Consider the following 19988-nt stretch of genomic DNA (forward strand, 5'->3'; position numbering starts at 1 on the left):
CTGTGCCAACTTAGGAAAACAAATGACATCATCTAGTAAAATTAAATGTTTGTACATTATAATTCAACACAGAAACTGTAAGCATCAGCCCTGCTGAAATGAGCACTTAAGAAACAAAAGGATGTGTGGATATATTATAATACCTGGAAGAGAAAATCTAAATAGCAGCCAAGAACATATTGGTCCAATAGAAAAGAGCTCTTCAAAGAAAGTGGATAAACTTCCAACTACTCACAAATATAGAGAATCGTTAGTTCACTGACACTAACATTAAGAACATATAAAACCATATTAATTGGGATTTAAGATTATAAAGCACAGGATTATCTTAAATGCCCAACAGTGATTACCTGTGACTACTATAGATTATGACCAAGGAGGAAGACAAAAAGGTCTCTGGAGTGTTTATGATTTTCTACTTCTTGACATGGACAGTGATTATATGGGTGTTAACTTTATAATTACTCGATGTTTTCTATTTTCTTCTACATGTAACCACACAAAGAGAGGTACTTGAAAGTCTGAATGCTTTAAGGCTAGGCAGGTAGGAAGTTTTTTTTTTCACCCTACTCAACTTCAACCATAATATGTGTGTGTGTGTGTGTGTGTGTGTGTGTGTGTGTGTGTGTGTGTGTGTGTGTTGGTTTTGTTACTATCTATCAAAGGTAAATGACTCTTGACTTACTCAACTAATGAAAAAAAGTTCTGTCTTCACCACAGTTATCTAGCCCTCTGATGACAGGCCCAAAAGATGACACCGCATCACTACTCCAGACTTTCCCTAGACAGCTCCCCCCTTCAGTCTACATTGTACTTCTAGGACTAACTCTGGCAGGCTGGCAAGATGACTGCTTCTCTTAGATAGGAGCCTTTCCTGGTATTTCCAAAATGACAGCCACCTGTCTGACTCACTGCACTGAGAGTGGGCTGCAATGCTCCTGCTGTGATTGCTGCTCTACTTGCTTCCAGATGAACAAGTTCTCTGAGTGTAGAGCCAGGCACCTAAGAAGCCAACTAACCCTTGGAAAGCCCTCACATCTGTTCTACCTCTTCATTCTCAATGAGAAACCAACACCCAGACAGGTACAGTGAACCATCAATCACAGGACTAGAACACAAGTCTTCAGATTTCAAAGCCCCAAAACCTGTGTTCTGAGTTCTTCTGCCTTACTCCTACCTAGTTTGTTACCAGTAATTCTGCCACAGGCAGTAAACATACACAAAAATTTCAAAGAAAGAAAATACACATTCCCCTTGCTTTTCTGGAGCACCATTAGAAATATATCTAGTACTTAAAAATAATTATTGGGAGCCTAAAATGTGCTCATTTGGTAGGCTGCTCGCCAAGCATGCAGGAGGGCCTTGGGTTTGACCTCACCACCGCATAATTCTTACATGGTAAGGCACATCTGTAGTGAAGATGAAAGAATGAGGATCAAGAGCTCAGCATCATCCTTGGCTACACAGTGAAATCAAGGCCAGCCTACAATATATGAGGCCTTGTTTCAAGAAATATATACTAAAACAATGAAATAAAATAAAATAACCCATGTTTTAGTAATCAATTTGGAGTAAGAACCACAGAAAGGAATCCATGCAGGAAAGCTGCAGTTTCCAAATAAGTCCAATAGAGGGCAGCAACACACAACAAAATAAATAACAGCACAGACCAATTCTATTTCTGAACCCAATAAAATAAATACCCAAACAAATAGCAAGTTCAGCCATTGACATGAAAACCTGTTACTACAGGATCCTAGGAATATACTTAGTCGATGCAGCAGTTTTCCCTTTACAGATTCTATACACAGTGTTTGAAATGGCTTTGTTCAATGTTTTTTAAATTAATTTTAAAATGTTTATATATAATTTGCATGTGCCCTGCATGTATGTATGTTATGTGCACCACATGTATGCCTGGTGCCTGAAGAGAACAGAAGAGGCATTAGATCCGATGGAATTGAGGTTTACAGGTGGCTGTAATCTTCCATGTAACCACTGAGCCACCTCTCCAGTCCCCACCCAAATTGTTAGTTTTGGTTTTTGGTTTGTTGTTGGTTTTTTTTTTTTTTTTTTAATGGAGTCTGTGATGTAGATAAAAACATTCCTAGATCATGAGAAGTAAAAGATTGAAAACAGTGCAAAAAAAAAAAAATAAGAAAGAAAGGGAGAGAAAGAGGGAAGAAAGAAGGAAGGGGGAGGGAGAAAAAGAAAGGTAGAAAGGAAAGGCTACCGAAGCTGTACTTAGTCCCAGTACCCCATGTCCCTCTGACCTTTAGACAATCTCTAATCTACCCAGCTTTAAGTGCTTTTACTCACATCTTCCCCGTCTTCTTTCTGCAAATCTACAAATCCTTACTGTTCCCTGCCTGAGAGCTACATCATACTTTCTGTCTTCCCGTGGAGTCCACTATACTACCACTCAGACCCTCAACTACAAAAACAGAGGCGGAAGGAAACATACATACTAAACTAAAATCTTAAGACAGCAAAGCACATCAGGTTCATGAACAGATTACTAACTTTTAGGTAAAAGATGTCACACTTGTTGGGGCCATGGTAGCATATGCCTTTAGTCCCAGCACTCAGGACACATTGAGCTTGAGGCCAGCCTGGTCTATTGATCAAATTCCAGGACAGCCAGGACTGCATAGAGAAGCCCTGGCTTGAAAAAAATAAAACAAAAAGAGATAACAAACTGAGCCAAGATACCCAATTTCTCCCATTCTTAAAGGCCTCTTAAACTACAGAAAACATACCTTCCAGAAAGAAGTAAATAGGGCTGGAGAGATGTCTCAGTGGTTAAGAGCACTGGCTGTTCTTCCAGAGGTCCTGAGTTCAATTCCATTAACCACATGGTGGCTCACAAACATCTGTAATGGGATTGAACTCCCTCTTCTGGTGTGTCTGAAGACAACTACAGTGTACGCACATATGTAAAGTAAATAAATATTAAAAAGGAAGGAAGGAAAGGAAAGGAAAGGAAGGAAGGAAGGAAGGAAGGAAGGAAGGAAGGAAGGAAGGAAGGAAAGTAAATAACAAAGAGTGCCTGCAAGATCCTAGGGAACAAGAAAAAATAAACAAAAAACTGCAAATGGAGCATGTTAGATCCAAAGTGGAACCCCAATACGGCAGTGCTGATGACACTGTTCACAAGAGAACTCAGGCCTAGAGAAGAATGCTATTGGATTAAACGAGACTAAAAGTGTGAGGATGGGGTAGGACGGGTGGTGGTTCTGTTTTCCAGAAAAGGAGATCTTAAAAGGCCAGTTTCTGTTTATCAGGAACCACCCTCAATCTTGCCCCAAAGGTCAACTACCTCAGGCAAGGGCATCTAGTTCCCGTATCAGCTCAAAGATACCCCCCCACACACACACCCCACACACAGTTGACTGTCATACAAAATCTGCTTGCTTTTCCTCTCTTTTGCTCTTCTTTCTGCCCATTGCCCAAGATAGCCCTGGCAGTTTGATCCCCAATGAACCTTCCTTTCTACCCATGCAGAGGTCTAGCTCAGTGGCTTCACTGTGCCCTCAATTACAGGGCACAGGAAGACTAGTTATATCAGCAGACACAGGAAGCAGAGTCCCAAATCAAAAATAAGAAATGGTCAAATCACACTGAAAGACCTTCAAAGGGACAGAAAATCAGTACAAATTCCTACAAGAAAGCGCTCACACGGAAAGGTACTAATCTAAAACTAAAGAGAAAGCCACTCAAATAGTTAAATCCCTAGGTACACCACCACCACCACCATTTACAATCCTGCTGCACAGTGCCACTGGAAAACTATCCACCACCAGCAGTCTGCAAATCCACTCTCAGGAAAGGGTGAACAGCTGGCTTCTGGATTGGAAGCACAGTTGTAGAAAATACTCAGTGCATTTCTCCTGCAAAATCAGAGCCCTAGCAAACTGGCCTTTCCTGAGAGACAGAAGGCTGGCAGAACCTCTCGTATAGGAGATCCTAAAGCAACTGACCCAGTCTAAGATCACCCAAAGCACTGTCCAATATCAGAGCCACTAAGTATGTGCAATATATGGCTAGTTACTGCAAATGAACAATTATAATTTTAACAAAATTTAAACCCAGAAACAAATATTTTACTGTTACTATGTTTGGAATACCTGAAGCTCTATACCTACCTTTTTATGTTTATGGACTCTAAATACAGATTAAGCCTCTCCTGAGAAAATTTAGCAACTCGCCCAGATATACCGAGCTTCTTCAACTTGATAAACAGTATCTACCAAAAAACAAACAACACAAAACCCTACAGTTAGCATTATAATTAATGATGACAGCCTAGAGACTGCAGTTAAGATCAGGAAAAGGATAAGGATCCAAAGTGCTCTCTGGCCTCCAAGTATATACATACAGATAAGGCATTCATACACATAAATACATACATATAAAATAATCTAATAATTAAAAAAGCAGCAATGAACAAATACAGTATGAAATTTCAAACATAAAAAACATTTCCATCAGTATTTCCTAAAATAAAATCTATAGGTATAAATCTAAAAGTATGTACAAGATCTAAAGCCATAAAATCTAAGAAATAGATAAAAAGGTTTTCCATATTCATGAACAGGAAGATTCAATTATGTTAGGATCAAGTTTCTCCAAATTCGATCTACAGATTAAAAACCTTAATCAAAATCTCAAGTTATTTTGTGACTAACAATAAATTGATTCTAAAGTTTATAAAACATTTATATTTTAAAAAATGAATATAGACTCAGATCTTACACCCTTCACCAAAATAAAATGCAAATTGAGAAGGAGGGTACATGCCTGTAATACCAACACTTAAGGAAACTGAGACAGGAGGACTGAATTTGAAGTCAGCCTAGGCTACAAGAATGAGATTCTCTCAAAAACTAAACAGACAGGGCTAGCAAGGTGACTATTGAGTAAAGATGCTTGCTATTAAGCCTTATGACCTGAGTTCAACCCCCAGAGCCCAAAGAATAGAAAGAATCAACTGAGGGCTGTCCTCTGACCTCTGTGTGTACAAACATGCATACATTCATTCATTTAAAAAGGGGAGGGACCCCAAAAGAAACTACGAAAATTACAATCTACTCTATTATGGATTAAACTGAAGTCCCCACTTGATACAGGCTTCTACTTCAAGGCCTAGTTAATAGTAGCATTTTGAAAAGTTGCAGAACCTTAGGTGCAGCCTAGGTAAAGAAAGAAGGTCATTGGGGGAAAGTCTCTTGGGGGCACATTATCCCTGACAGCTTGTTTCATCCCCTACTTTTCTATAAACCATGAAGTGAATAGCTTCCTACTGCCAGGATGTCTGTCTAAGCACATGGTGCCAAGGGATCATGGACTAACTCTTCTTGAGCCTCAACAGAGTCAAGCTTGGATGAGAGTAAATATCTATAATCTCAGAAAACAGGCAGAGTTCTGACTCCTTTAAGTGGTTTCTGTTGGGCATTTTTGGTTACAGGGAAAATACCTAATGTATACCTGGATGTTCAGGACAATGAAATGTCCCACCACACTGCACTGAACAGACTCCCTAATAACATAGAATGTTGGGAGATGTATAACATCTATATAAAGTGTGAAAATGTGTGTTAAAGCTTTTAATGCCAAAGGACAGTTAATAGGCTTTACTATGTTTTTGTCCTAAGAGTGGAATGGGTAAACTTTAAAACAAATACAACTGATTTTTATTCTTCAAAATGAGAAATAATAACTCTTTATTGGCTCCTCTCACTTTCTGACATTCTCTACTTACAGTGACAAGTACATAAGCAAACACACCTGCTATTTGCTACTTCAATATTACAGCTTAAGTGTAAACATTTGTCATATTAAAGGGTTTTTTATTAAAGGAATATTCTAGATGTTGGATATTACACTGTATACTTGTAACTCCAGTACTCCAGAGACTAAGGCAAGAAAGTCAAATTTTTGAGGCCAGCAAGACCTTGTGTCAAAAACAACCAACCAAACCTAAACAGAAACTGATAATATCAAATGCTATGTTTTCATCTTGATGGTTTTTCTTTTCTTTTCTTTTCTATGTGTGTAGTTTTGTTAGCATCTATGTCTGGGTACCACATGCATGCCTGGGGCCTGCAGAAGGCAGAAGAGGTCACTAGATCCACTGGAACTGAAGTTATGGTCAGTTGTGAGCCTCCATGTGGGTGCTGGTAATTGAACCCAAGTCCCCTGGAAAAGTAGTTAGTGATTTTAACTAAGCCATCTCTCCAGCCCCTCGATGATTATTTCTTTAAAAAGTCAGCGTGCTAGAATTAAATTGAACATTCCTTACATAATTATGAGTTACACCTAAGTTTATAGGATTTTGCTCATTTTTAATGTGTAGAACTTACATTTTAGGTATTTTGCCTAAAATTATAATATTGTTATGCAGGTAATATATATACATGTTATGTATCAAAAGTTCTAAAAATGTTCCTATGAAATATTTGGTGGTGGTGGTGGTGGTGGCGGTGGCGGTGGCGGCAGCAGTGGCAGGCGGTGGTAGTATTTTTGTTTCTGAAATAGGTTCTCACTGTATAGCCTGAACTGGCCTGGAATTCACTACATAGGCCAGGTCTGATTCAACTCAGAGATCTGCCTGACTCTTGCCTCCCAAGTGCTAGAATTTAAACATGTATCACTATGCCCAGTGTGATCATATTAGTATACTATAGTGGGAAACTAATATTTTATATGTAGAAAGGAATAAAAGTTAATTTATATTCATAATGGAAATTTATATTTTGAATTTTGAATAATTTATATTCAAACCAGTTAACAGTGTGTACTTTTCTTGCACAACCCCTATACTGTAAAACTGGAATTTCTATAAATCTTGGTTTAAATTCAATTAAAACGATAAAATAGTTCCAATGCAGTTCAGCAAATGATATTCTAAATAATACAATTAAAATTAAAATTATTAAACAAAACAGTGCCCAATTTGTTACAATTTTAACTATTCTGAACTCTAGAGTCTTGGTGGTAACCTGCCCCTAGTTTAATGGGGCTAATGAGATGGCTCAATTGCTAAGAGCATTTGCTGCTCTTCTTAAGGACCTGAGTTCTGTTCCCAGGACCCATGCAGCAATGCACAGGTGCTTGTAGCTTCTGTTTCAATGGAACCAATCCCTCCAAGGACCCTTACTCCCATATACACTAATTAAATAAACTTTTACAAAGAAAAAACTTAAACTACTCATTTAAAAGTCTCTTCAAACAAGCTGATGTTGATTTTCAAGAGCTACTGGATACCTGTCTCGGGGAAAATGTTCTTTTTAAACTACCATGCTGCAATGCCAAGAAAATGAGGAGGCAAACAATTGGACTGGAAGAAAATAATACAAGCATCTAAGAAAGGACTGTTAGGTAAAATATACCAACAATTCAAAACTCAACAGTAAGGAACCAGCTTACCAACTCATCAAAGACACACATGTAACAACAATGACTAAAAAGCTCATGAGAAACCACTCTACAGCCTTTGTACCCTCTACATCAGGGATACCCAAATTCCAATATACAGCTATGACCTATGGCAATGGTCAAAAAGCAGAGCACTAGTGAACCCCAATGCTGTGACAAACTCCAATGCTGTGATGCTGCAGAACAGCTTAGCAGCATCTTATAAAGCTACAAACTGTCACACTACCTAGCAACAAAGCTCCTTGGTGTGTGATGGTTGTCTGCTTTAGAAAGCCTCACTACTATATAAGCCAGGTTTGCCTCAAACTCATGATAATCCTCCTGCCTCTGCTATCTGAGTTACAGGGATTAGAGGTAGGCACTAACATCTCTGGTTCTCCCTGGTGTTTACTGACCCCAGAGTTGAAAACCTAGGACTCCACAAAAGTTTGCACACAATCTTCATAATAAGTACACACAATAATTGATGAAACTTAGGAGTAACCAAGATTTCTTTTTTTCTTTTAAGATTTATTTATTTATCATATCTAAGTACACTGTAGCAGTCTTCAGGCACATCAGAAGAAGGCATCAGGTCTCATTACAGATGGTTGTGAGCCACCCCGTGGTTGCTGGGATTTGAACTCAGGACCTTGGGAAGAGCAATTAGTGCTCTTAACTGCGGAGCCATCTCTCCAGCCCAAGATTTCTTTTTTAAAGATGTATTTTTATTTTCATGTTTTTGTGTTTGTATGTGTAACTGCTCCAGAAGCAAGAAGAAGGTATCCAATCTTTTGGCACTAGAACTACAGGCAGTAGTGAGCTGCCTGATGAGGATGCTGGGAACTGAACAGAAGATCTCTTTAGTAGGTAAAGGGATAAACTTCAATACATTAAAAACACTAGAGGCTGAGAAGACAGTTCAACTGTCATTAAGGACCAGAATTTGACTGTTAATACCTATGTTAAAAACAAGCAAAGCAAGCTAGTTTATAGTTGGCTCTTACAAACCTGAAATTAGGGAGGCAGAATCCCCTGACTAAGCAGCTTAGCCTACTTAGTAAGAAATTCTTTCTATTTAAAAAAAAAAAAAAAAAAGGATGAAGTCTGAGGAATGACACCCAAGGCTGTCCTATGGTATGTGTGCACAGCCATATGCTTGTACACATGTCAGAAGACATGTGCATGTTATGAATGCATGGTCCAGGGCTTAGGAGATGGCTCAGCAGTTAAGAGCACTGGCTGCTCTTCCAGAGGTCCTGAGTTCAATCCCAGCAACTACATGGTGGCTCACAGCCATCTGTAATGAGATCTGATGCCCTCTTTTGGTGTGTCTGAAGACAGCTATATATAATAAATAAATCTTAAAAAAAAAAAAAAAAAAAAAAAAAAAAAAGAATGCATGGTCCAGACTAGCCAAGAGTCTGGGCCAGAGCTATACTTATATTGTCAGTTTCAAAAGCCAGACCAGAAACAGATGCTGAAGCTTGACAGCCTTTGGGGCTGAGCAGTTCTCAGCCCTCTGCTGCACTTCATTTGTGGTTTGTTTTTATAAGACAGGGCCGGACTACATGACCGGGTAGCCTGAAACTCACTTTGTAGCTCTGTCTGTTCTTCAGCCTTTGGCTCTTCGGCCTCTCCAGTGCTGGTACCAGGCAAATGTTATCCCATATGACTTCTTTGCTCCATCACACCTGGCTGCTCTCTGTGCTTAGCACGTTATACTTGGAGCTTCTTTGACCACTCTGGTCTGCCACAGTTCATGTTTGTTGTACTTGAGTCTTTCACTTCCTTCACTGTGATGGAGCACATCCCATTACGGCTTCTTGGAATACATGGGGATAAACTTTATTTTAAACTTAAATACAATGTCTATTTTGAAGCCATATTTGAGCAACAATTGTGTTTGGGTTTGGACTTGTAGGTTGGAAATTGCTTTTCTTCAAGTTTTTAAAGACCCTTATTTTCAGGAAATGTGGGGCTGCTCTGGTTCCTGTGTGCAACCCATTTCCATCCTTCTGTTGAATTTTGTGGAATTTTCTTATGGATATTTTGAGATTTAACCATGTGGGGTCCTTGTACAATCTATTTTTATCTTCGCGTTGTTCAGTGCTGGGAAATTAATTTTATTTCCTTGGTAACTTGTTCTTCTGTTTGTTGTTTTTCTCTCATTTGAACACTGGGTTTCCCATACTGTTGTTTGAGTTTTATTTTTCTCTTTCTTTTGTATCTCTATATTCCTGCCATACTTAGAGATTTTCCAAATACTTCCAACCCTTTTATTCAGCTTTCATTTCAGCTTTCACATTTGCAACTCCTAAAAATTATTTTTCTTCTGAAATTTTCTCTAGTAGATATTAATGATTTTTGTTTTTAAGTCTTGCCCTCTGTCCCATAGTTACTTCCAACTTCTCACACTAGATACATTCCTCAAATGTCTAATAATTGTATGTTATTGCTCATAGAAAACAGGGGTCTAAACAGAAGATTAGAAACTCTGGATCCAGCCAGGCAATGATGGTGTATTCCTTCAATCTCAGCATTCAGGAGGCAGAGGCAGATGGATCTCTGTAAGAAAGCCAATCTGGTCTACAGAGCAAGTTCCAGGACAGCCATGACTACACAGAGAACCCTTGTCTTAAAAAAAAAAAAAAAAAAAGCAAACAAAGCAAATGAGAGATTCTAAATGGATGGGTTGTTGGGGTTTATATTTATTGTTGTTGTTATATGAGTATGTATAGATAAGCGTGTCATTATTCTTATTCTTATTATTAGTGTGTGTGTGTGTGTGTGTGTGTGTGTGTGTGCGCGCGCGCGCACGTGTGTGGAATAAAGTTTATTCAGGGCATGGGAAGGGGAGCTAAGAAGGAGTAGAGACAGATGGGGGACAGGAACATGTGGAGACAGAGAGGGTAGGGGAAAGGGATAGAGGGAAAAGGGATCAGGGAGAGGAGGGGCAGAGAGCCGTTGTTATTATATGATGTGTATGTATAGGCGTGCATGCCACAGTGCACGTGTGAAGATGAGGACAATTCTGTGGAGTCAGTTCTCTTCTTCACTTTTGCATGAGTTCCTGTGTTGCATATGCTATCATAGGACATCACTTGTTTCATATACATGTGTTACTGAGAACACCACCATCTAATCTCTATGGAACTTTCCAGTATGTCCCTGTCCCAGAACTTAGCTTCTTGTTTTTACTAACATTCTTCACTAATCTGTTACAATTAAGAAACCTTCACTGAGATACCATAGTCATTCAAAGACCACAATTTACTCTAAAGTTTACTCTTAGTATCTTACGGTCTATGGGTTTGAGCAAACACACACCATAACCATTTCATCAATATGAAAGTTCTGGCTCCTGGGCCCTTTCATCCCCTTCTTCCTGAAGTCACTGATCATTATGCCTTCCTAGTTTGCTTTTTCTAAAACACCATACAGTTTGTAGCTTTTTCATATTAGTACACACGTTCCTTAGTACACACTTAAGGGTCTTCTATGTCTTCATATCTTGATCCCTTGTTGCACTTTAACACTGAATGATAGTCCACTGTCATGCATATGTTTCTGCTTGTCTGGCTTTTGCTTCAATACCTAAACTGTCAAAAACACATCATCCCATAGAATTTTTTCTGCTCTAATTTATTCAACAGAACTGATGCCAATCATGGTGAACACAGGCACACAAAATTGACAACAGTATGCCTTCCTAACCATATTCCTGCCTGAAGTCTAAGAAGCTGGCTTTTAGTGCAGTCCTGCGAGATGCTCACCTGCTTAGTAGGCCCCACTCTTGGCCTGCTGGTTCCCGTTGTCCTCTCTCAGGTCTTGACATTCTGACAATCTAAAATTGACTTATGACTTCAAGATATTATGCAGTCTCCTAGGGTCTTCTACCAATAGGGATAATACTGCCTTTTCTTGTTACTCGATTTTTATAATATTTCATTTACATGCAAATGATTACTAATAAAAGTAGAGCACTTATTCTATAAGACTCTTGCCAGAATTGAATCAGTAGATAAATATCTACAAGTCATTAGGTGGTTAGAAAAAAAGGCCTAAAAAACTGTATTTACTAAAAGAAGCTTTATCTTTGCTGAAAAATCTGTTTCATTGAGCCTTACTTGCATGCATCAACATGTTTCAACAGTAACACCATCAAATACAATACAGCTGACAATGTAGTGCAATGCAATAACTATCAATCAAAATGGAAAACCTGCCCTTTCCCCTTCTTCCCCTTCCAGACAGCTATTCGGTTTCTGATTCATTCACCACATACTAATGCATTATGTGGTAAATCTTTTGGCTACCATCTACAAGAAATCAGAAACTTCCTTGGGGCTAGAGAAATTGCTCAGAGGTAAAGAATGCTTACTGCTCTTCCAGTGGACCTAGGTCTGGTTCTCAGGACCCAGTTTGAGATCCAATACCTCCTGGTCTCTATGGAAATCTGCACACAGATTGTGCACATAAACCCACACAGACCCATAAGCATAAAAATAATCTTTTAAAAGAGAAATCAGGAACTAGATAATTTTATTATTTATAAGAAAACAGATGAGAAACTCTTACCTACAAGGCAAGCCCTCTAAGGTTTGAAAGTCCCAACTAATTAAACTAAATGACTTCAAGAGTCTAATATATACCCGAGTAACTATTTATATAATGTAAATTAACTTTGATATCTTTTGTATACCTGTTTTATTACTGTGGTGGCTTTTATGTATGAATACTTTAGTTTTTTAAGGTTTTGTTTTTAATTATGTGTGTGTACATGTCTATGTGGGTATATGTGAGTGAGTATAGGGCCACAGATGAAGTTCCGCCTGACGCTGTAACTACAAGTGGTTATAAGTCCCATGACAAATGGGTCTTCTGCAAAAATAGTAAGGGCAATTAAATGTTGGGCTATCTTTCTAGCCCCAATATTTTGAGCTGATAGAACTAAATTTGTCAGTCACATAGACAGTTCTCTTGTATGTCTAATAATACAGTTGTACCTACAGTAAACTCAAAGAAACTTTATTCATATTTATCTCTACATGATTCTTTGAATTTTAAAATTTTAATTTGAATCATGAATGAGGCACATAATACTAAAAATAATTAAGGACTATCTCTTGATACAGACTGTTTATATAGCCAGGCAGAAGGTAGTTACATAGTGTCTTAGCAATAATCTAATAAGAGAATATGACTAAACTATTACTCTGAACAGAGTATATTACACGGAGAAAAGTGACTTAATTCCTAGGACTATGCTCAATTACTTCACAAACCACATGGCCAGCAAAGGGGAAATATAAGCCCACAAGTGCAAACCCATACCTCACTGTTTTCTAAAGGTTTAGTTCAGGCTAATATAACTTGTATGCTTGAGCTCTGGCTAAGTGACTACCACAACCACACAGCTGAATATATCAATCAGCTGGCACCACACTGTGATGAACCTGGGCAGACCAGGACCCCTGAGTTCTCTCCTCAGTAACACAGCACCTTTTTGCTATTGTTTCTGGTTTTGAGACAGATTCTCTCTATGCAGCCCTGCCTGCCCTGGAGCTCAGTGTGTAGACCAGTGCGCTGGCTAGTTTGTATGTCAACCTGACACAAACTAGAGTCATTTTGGAAGAAGAAATCTCAACTGAGAAACCTTCCAGTACTCGGGAGGCAGAGGCAGGCAGATCTCTGAGCTGGGGGACTACCTGGTCTACAGAGTGAGTTCAAAGACAGCCAGAGCCACAGAGAAGAAACCCAGCCTCTGCTCCAGTTCTTGCCTCCAGGCCCCTGCCCTGACTTCCCGAATGCTGCTGAACTGTAAGACGAAATAAACTCTTGCCTCCTCACTTGATCATGGTGTTTAGCACAGCAACAGAAACCCTAAAACAACCAGGCTGGCCTTGAACTCACAGACCCACCTGCCTGTGTCTCTGGAGTGCCGGGATTAAAGGTATGCAGCACTTTCTTTTCCTAACTATTTACCTTGGGGTAATTCAAAGCAAGGAACATACTTGTGTGGTAGACTTCTAAGATGTGACCCCAAACCTCTAGCCTGTGCACAACTGTGAAATGGGACTGTGACAGCCCACTCTGTGCTGTGACTCTGTTGCTGACAACAGAGAAAGATACATAACGAGTCCTAAGAAAGATTACTAGCCGGAGCCAACCACAATTGTGCTTTAAATCTAGAAGTCAAGACACACCGATTCAGCATGCCATTCTTGGCCAAAGCAAAACGGCAGACAGCCTCTAGGTGCTGACCCAAGCCTGCAAAGAAACAGAGTCCCACACTGTGAGGAACTGGGTTCTTCAACAACTCAATGATTCTGAAAGCCGACTTTCAGCAGAGCTTCTATAGCAAGAACAGCTCAGCTGACTTCTTGATTTCAGCCCTGTCACCCTCTGAGAAGCCACCCACACCATCCATGCCATGTTTTACGTTGGGTAATAATTTACTGCACAGCAATAGGAAATTCATACATTATTTCAACTGCTGAAATCTGGAATTATCTAGATCTAGTTTCTAAAAGAAAAAACCTTGAGCTGTAAGTCACTTTAACTCTTTGTGCTGTGTTTTACTAAAAAAACAAAACCATGACGAGCTGTGGCAGCCTGCCTATGTAATTCCAGAGCTCAAGAGATGAAAGCAGGAAGATTCTGAGTTTGAGGCCAACCTGGCTTTATGGCTATTTCAAGGCCACCCTGGGGCTAGGTAGAAAAACCCAGTCTCAAAAGTGAATGAGAAGGAGAGTACCTAGTTTAAAAGTACAAAATAACTGCAGACAGCTCTTAGGATCGCTGATAGGTAGGGAAAAGAGATGGTGAGATCAGCCTGTAAAGTGATTTCTGTGTTACTACAGAAAAGCTCCTAGTAAAATAACCACCTGGTGACTAATTAAGCAACACTATACTTCAGTAACACACTGTGAGGAAACAAAGACCATGCTTTGCCTATAAATTTACACTTAGCCATTACCTAGGTTAGGCTCTTAATATTTTATATGTCAGAGCCTTCTTAACAGATACTTGTTGCAATTCTCTGTGGCTGTCAAGTAGGGGCAAATGCTGTGTTTTACTGAGGTGATATCGCTTAAACTTTATTTTGAAATTAAAACTGCTATAGATTTTGAAGCACCATCATAAGTACGGTGTATTCATTAATGCTGTTCAAATTGAGCACGTGATAAAAAGTTTTGAGTTCTCTGATAGAAAAGTAGAATTATTACATACACTAAACCATCAGATTAAGCCTTTAAGAATAATATCTTATGCTATGAATGAGACTGGAGACTATGCTAAGTGCTCCAGCCCACAAGACATATTTATGAATTGTCCTTAGGGAAAATAGTCAATTATGAAACAGACAGGACATCATTTAGGAGTGTTCCCACCTTTGAAAAGTAGTAAGTTCTCAACAATGACAAAGGCTACTACTACCCACAGGCAAAGTGGGAAATAAGTGTGGCCAACAACTTCCTCTCAGATCCTGTAGAGGAAGGTCAAGCTTGACATCCAGAACACAGATCTGTGGGGTCTGCCTCTGATTCGCTTTTTTATTCTAGCACAGAACTCACAGTAAGGTCCTTAGAATGGTGAGGCCATGGGGGTTAACAACACGAACTCTTCATCTAGCCTTGCCACAAATTTTACATTCCACCAAAGGTCAGTAAGCAAGTACTGGTAAGGTGTGAGTTTGCTGTTTGAAATCTACCATGGTTTTAATTCCTGTCTTTAGGACTATACTATCTTCATTAGGCTGCAGATGAAAGATCAATAATAAAGTAAAATGACAAAAACCAAGAGTCTTGAAAAAATAAGACAGAATGACAGACCCACAGAAACCGGTTGGACTCCAGACAGAACTGGAGAGAAAGAAATGAGTAACTTTAAATACAAAGAGTTTTTCCTTCCATTTCCATCAAAGGAAGGTGGCAAATAAGCTGACATCTCATCTCCATCTACAGAAATCTGACATCACAATTATTGGTATCTATTAGCCTAAATAGGAATGGTGCACCTTGAGAGGAGGAAGGGAGGGAGAGAAGGAGGGAGGGAGGGAGAGAGGGAGAGGGAGAGAGAGAAAAGGAAATCTAAATAGGAGGCAAAAAAGACAAAGGTTTAGAAAATGAAGACTACAAACTCTAAGCCAACTGTGAAACCAGGCATGGTATACACTTAACAGTCCTACTGCTTGGGAGGAGAAGGTAGGAAGATTGAGAGTTCAAAGCCACACTGAGATACTGCCTTGATATTAGGATTTGCTTGCTAAGAGATTCAAAATATCTGTTACTCTCATGGTCAAGGACACAGATCTGAGGGAATGGAAAAAGTAACTTCTTGTCTCCTCATCTTTGAGTGCTGGGATGGGCTTCACAGGTAGGCAACAACAGCCTGGAAAGAAGACAAGGCCACTCCAGTTCCACTAATGCAGCACAGACGCCAGGCTGTGAACACTCTGTGCCTCTTACAAGTGGACAGTGCCAGCACCTTACACTGTAAGACATTCCTGGGTCAGGAAAACAAGCTGCCAACAAAGTACTCAGAGCTGGGAATAAGTATCTGACAAACATGCCCATCTTCTCTGCTGAAGGAAGGGGATGAAAGCCATGAATGAATATCCTGTCACTAGCAGACAGCTATATACAAAACTTCCTACTTGAACACATAATGTTAGCAGACTCTTTTCCAAAGTTTAAATATATTTCTCAAGCTCCAAATACTATGCTTGTTCTTTGTTTTCTTATTGGGCTTCTGAGTTCAGGAAGATTGCCATTGCTCCTTTAAAAAAAAAGGGGGTGTTGACCATTTAGAAAGAGTCAGTGACTCAGGAATGCTGTTTCTCAATCACCGTAGCAACTCTGTCCTCCTCCCCTGTGATGTGAGCAGCAGTACTTCTCAGGGTAAGCACATGTGACACACCCAAGGCCCAACAGACAGGAAGTTTCTACAGCTGCAATCACTTCTACATATAGGCACCAAGCATTACGATCTATTCCAAATAAGTTACATCCCCTTTTCTCATCAACATCATCACTGAATACCCCAAAATAATCACCTACTAGTAATGCCGTAAATAACACAAAAATTACACTGCTATTCAAAATGCCAGACTTGAATACAAAAAACATTTCCCAGTCTTTTATATACCTAGAACAAGATCTAAAGGGGAGTCATGAAGAGCAGAGAACACAATGATAATTTAAATTCTCATGAATGTTCACCAGAAATATAAGGCAAAGTTAAAGTCATTCTGATCCTTCTAGAAATCAACCCATGTTAAACTATGCTATGGCACAATAATCACATACTCAACTTCATGCCAGAGTACTTAGGCCCAAATAATTCCAAATAGCAAGTATTTCCCTCTTTGGTCCTACTTTAAACAACTTCAATTTCTGAAAAACAAGGGAGCCTGGCAGAGGTAGTAGCACATGCTTTTAATCCCAGCATTTGGGAGGCAGAGGCAGTCAGATCTCTCTGAGTCCTACAGGGCAAGCTCCAGGTCAGCCAGGGATACAAAGATAGGTTCTGTTTCTAAAAATCCCAGAAACAAACAAACAAAACACACAAAGGGATTGTTTTACTCTGTTTATACATATCTACATTCTTTTAAGAAAAGCTACATATTGTCTTTATTTTTTTTTAAAAAAATGCATTTTCGGGCTGGAGAGATGGCTCTGAGGTTAAGAGCACTGACTGCTCTTCCAGAGGTTCTGAGTTCAATTCCCAACAACCACACATGGTGACTCAGGACCATCTGTAATGAGATCTTGGTGCCCTTCTGGCATAAGGCATATATTCAGGCAGAACACTGTACACATAATAAATCTTTTTTTAACAATGCATTTTCATTTCAAATAAAAATAATTTTTAAAGCTTGAAGAGATGGAAATTTTACAGTATTTTAAAAAGTAAAAAGTATATAAGCCATGGTTGTATTCTGTAAAAACAATTTGTGCAAAGATAGTGACTAGAATATCCATCTATTATGTAAAATTAAAAAACAGCAGAAAGTCTGGTTTCTTGGATACTGATGTTTTGAAAATGTATAAAAAGTTTTTAACAACTCATTAGCACAGCATTTAAAGCAAAACATCATCCAATTCCCATATTCAAAGTATTCAAAACTTTCTCCCCTCTTATATACCTTAGTAAATATTCGGACAAAGAACACATGCAGAACTTAAGAGTAATCACACAAAGTGAGAGAACATACTGAAGAGCTGGAGTCTAAAACCTAGCTCATCTAGTTAAGGACAACAGAGCGGCTGTAAGCTTCCACATTCTCCTCATTTAAAGAAAACTGGGTCAAATCATTTCTAAGGTCTCTTTAAGAAAAGACTGTAATTGGTTACTACTGCTCTCTTTAAGGGGTGCCCACTGCCTGCTGCTTGCCTGATAATACATATCCTACAGTGGTTTCTCACCACTTCTTCTTGTGGTTTCAATCACAGGAAACAGACGTCACCCTCAGCCTACATGCAACGAACAAGCTGTAGCAGAGGCTAAGAGCTGCCAACCAGGACCAACTCCCATCCTTCAAAAGTACCAGGACCAAAGGACATTAGAGAACCCTGCAAGTGAGGAGCCTTAGTATACATTTCACACAAAAACAAAACTAACCCATCTGTGTAAGTCCAACAAGATGGAATAGTTTTACAACAGTACAAAGCTATCTGCTTCTATGGCCAAATAAAGGAACTAAAAAATTCTACAGCTGACTGGAATATGTGTTAAGAAAGAATGGTCTGGGGCTGGAGAGAGGGTTCAAAAGGGTTAAGAGCACTTGTTCCTGCAGACCCCGTGTCAGTACCACATGGCAGCTCACCACTACCCTTAACTTCAGTTCCAGGGCATCCAATGCCATCTTCTGAACAACACGGGCACCTGGCACTCATGTGCTGCACATACATACATTCAGGAAAAACATTCAGACACATAAAATAATATTTTTTTAAAAATTAAAAAGAAAGAATATAGTACACTCCGACCACTACAATTAACTATGGAGACCCAGGCATATGCTGCAGACTACTATTCTCAGGCTCCTCTTTAATGGCATGTGTAACCCTCTGTATACCATCAAAGACTATGGCTAACAGACTCAAATACCACGGAACTTGCCCTTGTTTAAATGAGCACTGAGTCAAATACTCCTCTCATTTATAGTGGTGAAAGTCAGCAGCCTTGCACTTTGTAAAATAACTCAGAGATTCTTAATTATACATAATGTTCCTTCATTGACACAAGTCAGGACAGTGAGGCAGTATCTCCAGAGACAGTAATCATTTTTTACTTTGTAGGGCTCCTCTGGTTGGGGTAGTTATGTTAGTGGCTCTCTAGTTCACACTTACCTTGGCGAGAGATAGCTCATGTTTTTAGAAATGTCGGTTTCTTATATTAGACCATGAGCATGGAGAATCTTGATGCCAGACTCCCAAACTAACACAGAAACTAAGTGCAGAGAAGGTCATAGATAACAAGCACTAAGCCCCACTACTGCTTTTAGGAACCTTACACACTAGCTGGATGGATGGTTAAGACTCTAGAACAAGACTAATGTGTTCGCATTCAAGGAAGAATGAAGAACACTTACAACCATGCAACCAAAGGTAGCACCACAAATGTCAGGAAGAATATTTAAAAGAAACTGGGACCAAACACTGGACCAAAGACTGTTCTCACAAAGGTGTTATCTGTGCCTACAATTTGGCCATACAGCCTTAAGTCCAGCTGAAAAGCCACATTATTTCCAAGACCCAATCTCTACAAAGACAGATTATTATGAGTGGTAAAGACTTGAAGCTACTTAAACATCATCAAAAGCAGAAAAAGAAATTGCTGGGAGCTGGACAGATGTCTCAGTGGTTAAGAGTAGTGACTGCTCTTCCAAAGGACCAGGGTTCAATTCTCAGCACCCATCTGTGGGTAAAATACCCATACAAAAAAATAAAAAATAAAAATAAATACTTCCTGGACCTTAACACAAGTCTGAGTTCTTAGATATCCTGATTACGTAATGTCACCACAATACATTATATGGCCCAAACTGATATCAATGTGTACCATATGGTATAAAATGCTAATTTTTCAGTCTTTTTTTCCTATAGGTTTTACATAAAGGAAACCTAACATTTCTGTCAAGTGAAATGGCTTCAGCGTTCCTAATGATCTACACCCACCAATCTCCTGTAACAATGCCATTCCCTTCACTTCCAGCACACATCCATACATCTGAGCCTCTGTTCAAACTTCTCCCCACCTCAGAAAATTCCCTTCCTCCCTACAAGTCAGATTGCCTCCCAGGGCCAGTCCCAACCCTTATCTCCTATAAATCTAACACTGTCCACGGCCAAACTAGATTACTACTGAGTCTAAGACACCAGCACACGGGCACAGCACTGGCAGAAAATTCAGGAAATGACTCATAATAACCCCTCAGGTTTTATAAGAAAGACCAAGCAAACTAAAATGACTTGTCCAAAATTCACATGATCAATTAGTGGTAAGGTCACAACCAAGCAGCAATACATGGAGACAGCAGAACATGTAGTTCCAAACTGCAT

The 19988-nt window shown here is 39.3% G+C and overlaps 1 protein-coding gene across 1 annotated transcript in view; it reads right to left on the minus strand.

Annotated features, from left to right (window-relative positions):
* DIAPH1 (diaphanous related formin 1) overlaps positions 1 to 19988 on the minus strand; it is an 83376-nt gene that overhangs the window by 56040 nt on the left and 7348 nt on the right.

This window comes from Micromys minutus (genome assembly GCF_963924665.1).
Source record: "Micromys minutus genome assembly, chromosome: 8".
Lineage (NCBI taxonomy): Eukaryota > Metazoa > Chordata > Mammalia > Rodentia > Muridae > Micromys > Micromys minutus.